At 40.7% G+C, this 12697-nt stretch overlaps 1 protein-coding gene across 8 annotated transcripts in view; it reads left to right on the top strand.

Moving 5' to 3' along the window:
• The window catches only part of ATP2B2 (ATPase plasma membrane Ca2+ transporting 2), a 393957-nt gene that overhangs the window by 42857 nt on the left and 338403 nt on the right, over nt 1–12697 (top strand). Inside the window, exon 1 of one of the 8 annotated variants that reach the window (XM_086846954.1) lies at nt 413–472. The exons of the other annotated variants lie outside the window; for them this stretch is intronic. The gene's annotated coding sequence lies outside the window, so the exon portion shown is untranslated. Of the gene's footprint in view, nt 1–412; nt 473–12697 lie in introns of those variants that run through there. 8 annotated transcript variants of the gene reach the window in all.

Below are 12697 nucleotides of genomic sequence, written 5' to 3'. Positions count from 1 at the left end.
GTGTGGAGTGGCTGGCACAGGGCAACCCCAGCCCTGTCCCACCGAGCCCTGCTGTCCTCTTGCCAGAACACCTGGATAAAAAACACTTCCAGGCTCCAGGCTGGCTGCTGGGCTGTCCCCATGCCTGGGAGTGAAGTGCTGAGCGTGGGTGATGGTCAAAGCCTGGGTGATGGTCAAAGCCTGGGTGATGGTCAAAGCCTGGGTGATGGGCAAAGCCTGGGCTCTGGGCTCTCAGCTGCCCCTGGCAGGGAGCAAATGGCCTCCTCCAGGGATGGCAGCTCCTGGGGGTACTTCTGCTTGGCACCAGTGGTGCAGCCTGAGGGGCCAGAGTTTAGTTCTGGCAAGGTCAGTAAATCCCAGCTGCCACTTGAGGAGATCCCCAGTTTGCACGGTGTGGTTCTGCTGGGGGAGCTCTCTGGAACTGCCCTTTGCAGACACGTCAGCACCGAGGCTGCGTGAGGGAAGCACTGGAGTGAGTGTAACCAGAGCCTCGGTTCCTTCTTGGCAACAGCCCCAAGAAGATGTTGCGGGAGGATGAGGAAGCAACTTTGTGGTTGGGATCTGTTTATTTCCAGCAGTAAAGCCTGGAGAGGGGCAGTCTGTCAGCTGAGAGCAAACAGGGCCGGGGCCAGGGCTTGTTTGGCCTGCACGAACACCAGAACCAGCAAAGTGGCTTTCTTGTTCCCCCCAGTATCACACTGGTACCCCAGTGACTGTGAAGGGAGAGAGCTGAAGGGTTCCTTCCTCTCTCTCTGCTCCCTGAGCTGTCCTTACAGCTCACTGGAGAGCTTGGCTTGTGTCCTGGGGCTGCAGGAGGCAGCAGGAGCAGCCGGGGCACAGAGCCCTGCGGGCCTGTCAGAGCTGGGGAAGAGGAGTTTCAGGGCAGGAGCACAGACTGTCTGCAGAGCACGGTTTGGACACCCTTGTTCTGCACTGAGGAGCTGTTGGGGGGTTTGCTGGAAAAGCGTTTTTCTGGTTGTTTTCCCCGTCTGCCACCTGCCCTGTTTGTGTTTGGTGGCACTGGTTGCTTTCAGCTTGCAGATTTTCTCGGTGGTTCTGTGGCAGGTGCATTGACCATGGGGTAAGAACAGGTGAGGAAGGCGCATTCTTCTCCTGGGTTTTGCCATTTTTGAGCTACAGCTGGTGAAGTTGGAGGGAGCAAATTCTTTTCCAATGTGTTTCTCTCTGAGGATTTTTTGTTGCTAGGTGGTCACCAGATATATTTTCAACTCCACATTTTAAGGAATAATTGTAACTATTTTCTTTATTAAATGTATTTTGCCCACCCTGAATGAGTCTATTAATATTTCAAAAGTTTTTTTTTGTTCTTACATTTTCCAGTAACAGTCCTGTGCTTGGACTTAAGCTAGTACTGCTTTGTAAATGAAAAATGTGTGACAAACAAAACCCTTCTCTCCAGTTTTCCTGAGCACCTTGTGTACAAAGCCAGAGGGAAGGGGCATCCTCCCTTGTCCCACAGGTGTTGGAGGAATGGTTCTCACACCCAGTGGGTGTGCAAATGTGGAATCCAACTTTGCTCCTCTGTCTGAGGTCAGAGCTGATCCTGCTGAGAAGGGCAGGGTCAGAGGTGGTGGCTGGCAGAGCTCCTGACACCGTGAGTCCCAACACAGTAATGCAGGAGGAATCATGAGAGATTAAAGGTTTTGTCTTTAAAAAGGCAGTCAGGGCTGTAAAAAGAGAAACAAGCAGAAAAGAGCAAACTTGGGAGCAGTCAGTGGATATGAACAGGGGCAAAATGAAAAGTTGTGTTTGCTGGCATAGACACATTATGGTACCTAGGTGCAGGTACAGCACAAAAGGGAAGAATTTAGGAATTTCTATTTAATGTCATTTCTATAATTTAATTCCATGGTTTCTCCTGCCCACTTTAATAAGGTTTTCTGTGTTTGATTGCAGATGTTTGTATTTCAAGGTCAGAAAGTTTGAGGTGCTTCAACCTTATGGGTTATAGAGGAAAATAACTCGCAGCAAAACTGGATGTGACCTCAGAGGCAAACACAAAATAAAACAATCCCTGGGATCTGCAGGCTTAATTTAGAATGCAGAACATTTTCCAAGCAGTGTCTTACTGTTTTATTTTTTTGGAGCATATTGTTAATGTCTTGTAATTTTTAAGAGCATTTAAAGATTTTTTTTTTTGTAACCATTATTTTACCTTGTTACTCTGAGTTGAGCTGTTTGATGGCTATCATGTTGGTTTTTTTAAATTCCTTATCAGGTCACAGGTACTTGATAGACATGCCATTAGGCATGCTTTTGATTCACCTGGTTATTTTTTAATAGTATTTTCTGTGATACTTATTTGCAACAAAAGGAATGACTAATTATGGAAACAGTGTTGTGTGTTTATGCCATCTCTTTCCTCTCAAGTTTATGGTTTTGTTTTCTTTTTCCTTTCATTGTTACCTTTTCTCCAAAAGAAAATTATTCAAAGTTTAATTCTAAACCACACTTTCCTCATAAAAATACACATCATGTTAAGTATTTGTGTATATAGGATTTATGCAAACTCTGTAAGCAGTGTTGCGTAGCAATTTTTAGATTCATGTTTTTCCTGAAGAAGTTTCCCACTAATAAATTTTTACTGTCTTTTCTCACTTTATTTTTCTGATTTCCATGTTGATTCTCATGTTTTACAAATATGTTCATTTGGAAAAGCTGGTAGTTATTAAAACCTTATAAGAGAAGCTGATTTTGGCAGTTAAGTTGCTTTTTTTAGCAATTTGTTTTCTAACATTTCATTTTCCTTTGCCTTGGGCTAGAGAATTAATTTTGTTATGTTGGGGTGAGGAGTCATTTGCTTGGGCTGTTTTTCTATCAGAAGAGGTTATGAAGCAATGAAAGATAGTTAATTTGGAGAGGAAAATAAAAAGCTGTTCTGTATGTGGGAGCGCCTTCCTTGTAAAGTGTTGGAATGTATTGTATCTATAAAATGATATCAAACACGGGCAGTCTGAGACAAGTCCCTGGCTTCAGTGGAACAAAACCACCCAACCACGCTTTGGTGAAGGGAATGGAGAGAGCTGTGCTCTTGTGGCATTATTTAGTGGTGCTGAGATGTCTTTGTGTGAGAGGCAGAGGTGTCCCTGGGCAGGATGTGCAGAGTGAGGCTGTTGCTGTTCAGGTGCTGGGGTCACACCCCTTGTTCTGCTTGGCCTCAGTGTCACAGACCAGCCTGCCTTGGAAGGGACCTTAAAGCTCATCCCAAACCAGCCCCTGCCCTGGGCAGAGACATTTTCCACCATCCCAGGCTGCTCCAAATCCTGTCCAGCCTGGCCTTGGGCACTTCCAAGGATCCAGGGGCAGCCTCAGATGCTCTGGGTACACGTGCCATGGCCCCCCCCACCCTCACAGGGAAGAATTTTCAATCTAAATATCCAATATCCAATCTAAACCTATTCCTTGCCAGTGTGAAGCCATTCCCCCTTGTTCTGTCACTCCAGGCTCTTGTCAAAAGTCCCTCTCCATTTTTCTTGTTGGCTCCTTCAGGCACTGGAAGGCCACAATTCAGTCACCCAAAACTTCTCCTCTCCAGGCTGAACAAACCCAATTCTTGTCTTATTTTGAACAAAGCATTAAAAGCACCATTAAATTAAGTAAATAAAACAAGAAGAAATACCAGGGATGAATTGTTCTCCTCCTAATTTACTGCAGTGTACAGGAACTCTCACAGGGAAGAATTCCTGCCCAAATCCCATCTATCCCTGTCCTCTGGCACTGGGAGCCATTCCCTGTGTCCTGTCCCTCCATCCCTTGTCTCCAGTCCCTCTCCAGCTCTCCTGGAGCCACCTTAGGCACTGGGAAGGGGCTCTGATGTCTCCCTGGAGCCTTCCCTTCCCCAGGTGAGCTCCCCCAGCTCTCCCAGCCTGTCAACACCAACCACAAAGTCCTTGGTTTCACTTTTAGTGCCAAGAGTGGCTGAGACAAACAAATGTCTTTCAGGGAAGCTTGTCCCTGTGGACAAACAGTGCTCCTGCTGGTTCTGCAGCAGGAACTGACGCCAACAGCCTCTGCATGCAAGAGTTCTGCTGCTGCTGTGCTGCAGGATGGGATTTTTGTTGTTGTAGTTGTAAGTCACAAATGGACATTTCCATCAGTTCTTTTGTAACACCCACTTTTGTAATACCCGCTTACTGAGGTTTTGGATTTTATCCTCCCTTTTTTGAATGTGCCTTTTTTCCAAATTATTTTGTTGTGTTTGTTTGTTGGTTTGGGGTTTTTTTTCCCTTTTTCCATTTGATCTTGATGTTTAAAAATAGATATTTTTCAGACATCATTAAAGCTTCTGCCTCCATGAAATTTTAACAGATGTGACACTTGAGAGGCTGTGTAGTGGGCAGCGATCATTTATCAGGCAATGCCTTTTAAGACCTGCATTATTATTCAGTGATTAAAAATTCACAGGAATGAAAAGATACCTCTGTAAATATTTTATTCTTTCTTTCTTTGTTGTTATTTTGCTTTTTTTCCCCTACAAAATTTTTTAAGATGGTAATAGCTGCTATGAAAGGCCGCTAGTAACTGCAGGATGATTTTCTGTGGGCAGTTCTGGTTCTGAGGTAGGCAGTGGGAGATGAGAATTTGAGGGAAGGGCTCAGCATGCTGAATTGTTTCCCAGTCTGCACCTGCCTATATTCTTTTGAGAATGAGCAAAGAAATACTTGTAGTAATGTGCATGTTTTTCTTGTGGTGTTTGGTTGAGATACTGAGAAAGCTTTGACATTGAGTGGAGTTAGGAACTGCTGGAAGAAAATTCTTATTAACATAAAATATAATAGATGCTGCTAACTCATTTTGGAGAGGTAATTGGCTGAAGCTTGTGCATTGTTTAACTAATTTCCACTTCTTTATTGCTTCTCTTTCTATTGCGGAATAATGAATATTCTTGGTGTTTTAGGCATTTGAATAGAAATGTTCACCTTTTCCTTATGTTGAACTGCAGATTTTTAAGTCTTTTGTGTGTACTGTTAAAAAGCTGTTTTGACACAGACTGTTTTGGGAGGGCCAATCTGTTTGCCTGTACTTCTGTGTTTGGTAACTCTTTAGCCATAGTGTTGTCAATGGGATGAAAATGCCAAAATCAGTGGTGGGAACTCCCCAGCTTCCAAATCACAAGGCAGTAAATTTCCAGCTGGTTTCCACATGGAGTGTTGTGTCACTGGAGATGTTGGATCACCTTTCTTGTTTAGTGTTTTGCTATTTCTGGCTGTAACATCAGCATTTTGTTTTGACCAGCTCCCAGTAATCACTGTTGGAGTACAAATCTCAAAGTGTCTTGTTTTCTGACCTCATGTCTTAGAATTTGAGTTACCTGCTTTTATTATTTCATGTAGGAAAAAAAAACATTTCTTCAAAATCCCTTGTAGAAAGGAATGTTTCACATAGAAAAACTCTAAAAGTGTGCATGAAATATGACAAGGCAATGTTTAAAATCCTTCTTTGTAAAGCTCACTTGTAAAAACTTTGAGAGCAGAAAAGATTTCTTATGAATGGAAAAGACTGAAGAGGAGTGGACGTGTGTGTTGGATCAATAGATGTGCCATCTCATCCCTTGTCAAAATCTACTTATTCTTTTTATAAAGCACAGTGGAAGTTAAAAAATGATTGTGGGTGAATAATGCTCTGTCAAATGTCTCTAACAAATGGTATTTGCAACAGTGGAGTGGAGTCAGGACTAGTGAGATGGGACAGAGCTCATAGTGATGGAACTGGTACAGGAATTCCAGCAACATTCTAAGGATGAGTTTTCAGCTTATTTATTTCCTGTTCCCCTAGGAAAATAAAAAAAATCTCTTGCAGCAGTGGAGCAGTGTGTGATTGAATTGAATTGGCATCTTCCCAGAGCAGAGAACTTGTTGTATTGACAGTGTATATATTTCAGCTGAACAATTTTAGTTAAGCAGTTTCCTTCCTGGAAATGTCAAGCTTCAGTAGTAGTACATTTTGGGGATGGTAACTGATATTTAAGATAATTGTGCTGCATGGATGCTTCTTTCTTTTCCTCAGTGAGCACAGATAAATCCTTAAAGGAGACTTAAAGGCAGACACTTTGGATTAGTGCAGGTTTAGCTGGATCCTGTGTTTTACTGACTATTGTGTTTGAACTTCTCTCTGGCCTGAAGTGTGAGAATGACAGATGAAGATGAGGAAGATTTGTTGTGCTGGAGGTTGAGTTTTTATTTTTGGAAGCTGCATTCTGGTTGTAGAGCAGGAGAGAAGCACTGCAGGTGAATGGTTATCAGAGCTCTGGAAATTCCTCTTCCATGTGTTCCCTTAGCTCTGGGTCCATCTCTCACTTCACACAATGCTCCAGGTGTCACATAATTTTCACCTGTCCATTTCTGAAATGAACATTAACACACCAAATATTTTTTAAAATGTTCTTACTTCACTTGCCCAAAGATTCCGAGCGGCAAGAGATTGTCTGGATCCCTTTCATGCTGTTCAAAGCTCCCTTCTTCCCTTGGATCAGAGTGATGCAAACCCAAGTGTTTGTTTTTTCCCTTGCAGTTTAGGTCTGTGGAGATTGGATCTTTGATATTCTGGGTTTTCTCCTCAGATGGAATAGCAAGGCTCTATTTCAAGGGCATTGCGGGGAATGTGTGATACTCAGAGAGCTCTTCTTGAGTAAGGAGGAAAATTATTTTAGAAAGTTGATGAGGCAAACTCATCAGGTTTAAGATTAAACTGGCACACACCATATAAAGGAAAGCTGGTCAATCAGAGAGAAAATATCTCTAAATAATGGATAAATTTTATTATTTAGATGTAATGACCTAGTCAAATACTATTTTTTTCCTCTTGAATTCTTGAATAAGTGAGTGGCAGCTGAATGCAAAATGCAGTTGACACATTTATAAGGTTCTTGTGAATTTTGGCCTACTTCCTTCCCTGTTAATCTCTCAAAGACTTCTAATAAACGAATTTAATGGTACCAGTTGTGTAGTATTTTTTAAATTGAGAAGGTTTTTTTCCTGCTTTGGTTGGATCCATCTCAGCCAGAAAAGCAAATGCCTGCTGTTTTATGGGATTGTTGTTTTAAACAGTGTGTGCTGACAGAATAAATATTCAGGAGACAACATCATTTTGCATATATATATATATATATATATATATATATATATATATATAAAATCTGTGTCTATATATATATATATATATATATATAGACACAGATTTTTTTTCCTTTTCATCTGATTTCTTGTGGTTGCTGCTGTGGGCTGGGGAGGTGCCTGCAGTGAGGGCTCCTCTTTGACCTCTGCACTGGTGAATATAGAAAGCAATGTTTGCTCTGACAATGCATTTGTGTCTCTATGAAAAAGGTACCGAATCGTCCTCATTGTGCTGCTGTTCCTCTCTACCCATTCATGTTTCAAACAATAAAAAAAGGCATTGTGAGAGCCAAACACTTTTATGCCAACATAACAATATTTGAAGAAGATAATCAAAGCTGTTTGTTCTGCTTTACTGCTTTTGCTTTGTCTGCAATTCAGGTCTTCATTATGAAGCAAGATGGTGTCTGAAACATTGTCTGTGAAAGAGATTAAAAAAAAAACCCATACCAAAATAGATCTGGGGCTAAACCACCAAGGGAATGGGTATTGGCTTCCTGGAATATTCCTGGCTGTGTTTTCTGTGTGTTCATGGCCCGGTGTGTGCCAGCCTCCTCCAGGTGTGGCTTTGGAGAGAAACATTCTGAAACCTTGTCATGGCAATGTGCCTTAATATATACAGACATAAATAAATATATAAAAATTTGTTTTGTTTGGAGTTACACTTAACAGAAAACCATAGAGGTTTTTATCTTTCTTATAGGCTTTCATATAAATTTCTTTCTTAGAGGGCTTTCATATAAAATAAGGACACTTGTGCTTTGTTGTAGAGGCAGAATTGTTATTTAAACAGTGCTATAAGAATGATTGGTGAAAGCCTCAGCAGAACAGAACCCTGGAATTGTTTATATGTAGAGCAGAAGAGAAAGTGAAGTACCAAGAGAGAGCCTTTGCTAACAGTGTAGGAATCATTATTTTGGTTTTTTTTCCCCCTTTGTTTGGTGGGTTTGTTTCTTTGCTGCTGTTGGTCCTTCAGCCTTTTTCTTAGCTGTCAGAATAATAGGTCATATGGTAATTGAAAATATTAATAGAGAGTAGCCAGAGCATTTGCATGCAGAAGGCAGCAAGGAGGAACTGCATATAGCACAGGCTTCTGCATCCTCACTTGAAAGTTGTCTTGATTTCTGACGGGCTATGGAGAGGTGTATATATAGAGAGAGAGGTGGGCTGCTCTGCTGAGCTTTTCTCAGCCTTAAGATGGAAATTTTCCCAGGAAATTTAATGCAGTGGGAGAGCTTTCCAAATAAGTACCTGTAGCCACTGACACTTTGAATAAAATTGTGCTGAAATAGATTTGGCGTTTTTTTTTTTTTAAAAATTGAGTTGAAAGATGTGTCTTACTGGCTGTGTGGAATTGGGAATTATTTTGTGGGGAGGAAAAATAACCACAAAAACCCCTAAATCAAATCACTTAATACCCACTCAAAACCTGCCTGTGGATCACAAAGCTTTGTACTTCCTGAACCTGTGTTTGGAAGAAATAATGGTGATAATAATATCAAATTTCTAAATTTCTTTTTTTTTTTTTAGTCAAACTGCTTAATTATTCCTGGAAATTAAAAAGTAGGCACTAAAAATATGTATTTTTATATAAATAAAAATATGGAAATGCCCTGTATGATTTCAAATGTTCCACCCAGGAGCTGAAGTCATGCTTAGCAATAGATTGTCTCATATAATTAAATGCTTTGTTGGATTAGAGCCAAACTTCTTGCCAAGGTGTAGAACTGACCTTTGGCATGGCACAAATAAATGAGTTTTTTGTACTCATTTATATTTTGTATTTTTTTTTCCTCCCAGTCTTCTAATGCTCAAGTCTTTTGGGGTTTTGTTGTAGATTACAGGAGTTCTCTGGCAAGCTGGACAAATAATTTGTGATGTCTTAGTAAATGTCAGTTAATATTTGTGCTGCTGACACCTGTCCCATTAATGTCTAATCTCCAGTTATCTTGGAAAGGTGAAGTATCCATAAATGTGACTGAATTTGGTTCTTCCCATTGGATGAGGATGATGTTCACATGTGAATGGCTGAAAGCCACAAAATAATTTGGCTTAACAGATTCAGAATACTGGAAATGTAAGGGGAGGAAAAAACGAGAACATTTTAAGACTTCTCACAGTAATTTCTTCGATCCAAACTATAGCAATATTTTAATGAAATAAAACTGGAAATTAGGAATGGGGAGGGATTTCTTTATTTGCTTTATTTTGTCAAATTTTCTGTAGTATCAAGTTGAGATTGGAGGCAGCAGAAAAGCACTGGAGATTCAAAAGGGGGTTGATGGCACTGCCATATCTTCTGGACATTAACCAAAGGCCATACACAGTTGTTTCCAAATGTGGTAATAAATTCCAACATAGTAGTTTATTTTCAATGGCCAGTGATTAATTATTTCTGTTTTCACAAAACTAAATGTTAGCCTAAGTATATTGTTTAAAATGTGACATGAAATGTCTGTTGAAAAGCTTGAGATGGCAGGAAGACAGGGAAAAAGAATAAAAATTAAAGGGGGGAGTGGTAATGATGATTTTAGTTACTCTGAAAACGACTTTGCATTTTGCCACTAATTTTCCTGACTTCAGCACTTAAATGCTCTAATTACAATATCAAATACTTATTTTTTTTTTGTGATTTCATTACTATTGAAATGTATAAAACAATTTTTAATTGGATGTGGAATTTTTTTGCCAGGGGGGAGCTTCACATGGGTTGTTTAGTCTGCTGAGAGAGTTTACTTTTTCCATGGTGTGTATATTAAATCTTCCCCCAAAAGCCCAGAGGATATGCTGGGATGTGCCTGCTGCCCTCTCCAGTTATCCTGCCCAGGGATCTCCTGCAGCCACTGAGCTCCAGTGGTTTTGTGTCCTCTCCTGCTCTTGTTTTGTGTGTGTGTGTGCAATTCCTGGGACGTTACGATGGAAAATGAGAATGGAATCTGGGAACTGTAGCTTCTACTCAATGTTTTGGTGCTCAGTGAATCCAGCAAGTGGGATTTTAGCCCAGCTGGTCCAATGGAATATTTACCCAGCCCATGAGGAGATGAATGGTTGTTTGAGCTGAACTTTGTCCCTGCACTTCCAAGTTTCATAAAGCACTTAATGATGACTGAGCTGGCCATTAAATCCAGACGATTTCAGTCCTTGGAAGGGAATGTTTTCCAGTGACTTTATTTAGGCTGCTTTCAGCCCAGAAGGTAAAATGGTGCTGGGGGTGTAACACGTAGTATATCCCTTTTTCAGATTTCATGCAATGCACCTTCATTTTTATGCAATGAGCAGTGTCTGGTTGAAGTTCCTGAGCAGCACTGATGGACACTTGGTGATTCCTTTGGCTTTGGAGTGCAGATGTGTGACCTCTTGGACAGCCTGGAGTGTCCAGTACGGGCCCAGCCCATTTATTTTAACCCTGAGCCTGTGGGAAATTGGAGTGCTCTGCAGCTGTGCCACAGCAGCTCTGCTGCAGTGCTGCATCCTGAGAGAATTCCACCTGGGAAAGGGGAGGAAGGACCAGAGATGGGTCATAAACCCATGTGTGTTTGGGGAATAAAAATCATATTCACTATTGCACACTGCTTGATATAATCACACTGCAGACAGGAGGAATTTTATGAGGATGGTTTGACATCCCTGTCCAGAACTCATCCTTGTGTAGGTCAGAAATCAATTTTCCCTCTAGCCCCAAATGAAAGAATTTATTCATGTTGAGAGCTAGACTTGAAATTTTATTTTACTTAGGGTATTTTCCTCTTGTTCTAATTACTTGTAAAAAGAAAGAAAAGTAGGTGTAATTTGGAATTTAATTGTTGAAACATTCACTGGAAGAGCAGAGAGATTTGAACATGCAGTTGTGATGTACTACAAGAATAAATGTTAAACTAAACTTTGATTTTTAGCTGCCTGATGCTAAATAATTTATCTGCCCCTGAAAGTATTGGAGACAATAGGTTTAATGAAATGATCAAATGTACCTTAAGAAAATGAAAATATTTTCTCACATGCTTCTGAAATAAGGCTGAGAAGCAAAACGTTTAGTGTGGAATGGGGGGTCAGAGATAAGGGAGATCACAAGGATAATTTTTATATGTTTGGATTGATTAAGAAGGTATTGCTGAGCACTTCTGTTTGCCTCCTGCTTGTTTTCCTGCAGAGTTTACCCTGTCATATGGACTGAGCACCAGAGATCAACCCCTCTTCCCATTTCATTTTCTTTCAGAATTTTATGGTACCTTCAGCCATTGCTGGTTCTCGTAATTGTATGAGGTGAGGGCCTGACCTTTCCTGAGTAAACACTTGTTTACATCAGTCAGATCATGTGTCTGTTTTCTTTTCCACATTAGTCCCTAAGTCACCATGTTTCTGACAAACCAGTAGGACTAGATTTTTTAAAGAGCTTTTCATTGTTTGTGCTGATTCGAAATAATGAGCTAATCAGCACGACGTGATTGACAGTGGGAATACAGATTATTTCTGGTGATAGATGAAATACTGTCACACTCTACTCCCCCCTACCTCATAAAGGAAAACTAGATGGTAATTTGGAAAGGAGATCAGCAGTGTTTAGCTTCCTGTGAAAATCTAGGCTCCTTATGGTAGTGTTTGTTCAGCCACTTGTAGCTCTTCTGGTTGGGTTCCAGGCCACTTGTACAGTGATTTTAATAAGCTGAATTCTGTCCTCCTCCAAGGAAGGAGGTCTCTACATTCCTGGAGAATCTGATTCCTTTCAAGGTATTTTAATTTTTCTTAAAATGACTTTGGGAAAGCTGTGAGTTCCTGTGTGTTCTCAGAGGTTTTTAACTCGTGCTATTTTGAGCAATGCCATGTGATTATCTAAGAATGTATTAAAAACCCCACCACCTTCTTTTATGTCTCTCCTTTTATAGCCAGATAATCACAAACACAAAAGGGCGAGTTTTGAGCTCATTTTGGGCTGATACAATTATTTTATTTAATCCTAAAACATGAAGCTTTTTGGAAAAAGAATACAAATAATCACTGTTAGTTTGTTCCAGAAAATGAAGACAATATTAATCTAAGGTAGAAACCACTGGCAGAACCGTTGAGAATTAGGTTTCTGAAATGATCACTCCTAGAGGTGTTTGTGCAGATTTTGGGGCTCTAGAAGAGGTGGGAAGGTTGGAGGTTTCAGTCACTGCTCACTGCCTGCGGGCATGAATTAACTTGCATCTCTTGTACGCTGAAAAAGAGGTTTGTGTTTCAAGAACTACTCAGCTGTGGAGTGGATAATGAACTGAGCTATTGTAAAATAAATAACTAAAACCCAAACCCATTTAATTCTGATAAACCTGCAGTTTGTGCTGTCAGGCAATGATTGCACTCTTACTGTAACTGCACAGAATCATGGAATGGTTTGGAAGGGACCAGAAAAGATCTTCTGGTTCCAACCCCCTGCCATGGGCAGGAACAGCTTCCACTGAAATATGAACAAAAGAAAAGGTCTTTGGTTTCAAGAGCTGCATTTGCCAGAAAGGAAACAAGGAGGATATTTATTGCTTCTGCTTTAATTCTGAGGTTTTGCTGATTGGAATAACAATAGGGATACCCCC

The sequence above is a fragment of the Cyanistes caeruleus genome, chromosome 11, assembly GCF_971803275.1.
Source record: "Cyanistes caeruleus chromosome 11, bCyaCae1.hap1.1, whole genome shotgun sequence".
NCBI lineage: Eukaryota > Metazoa > Chordata > Aves > Passeriformes > Paridae > Cyanistes > Cyanistes caeruleus.
The sequence above is the reverse complement of the archived record's forward strand: the minus strand, read 5'-3'. Positions and strand labels throughout refer to the sequence as shown.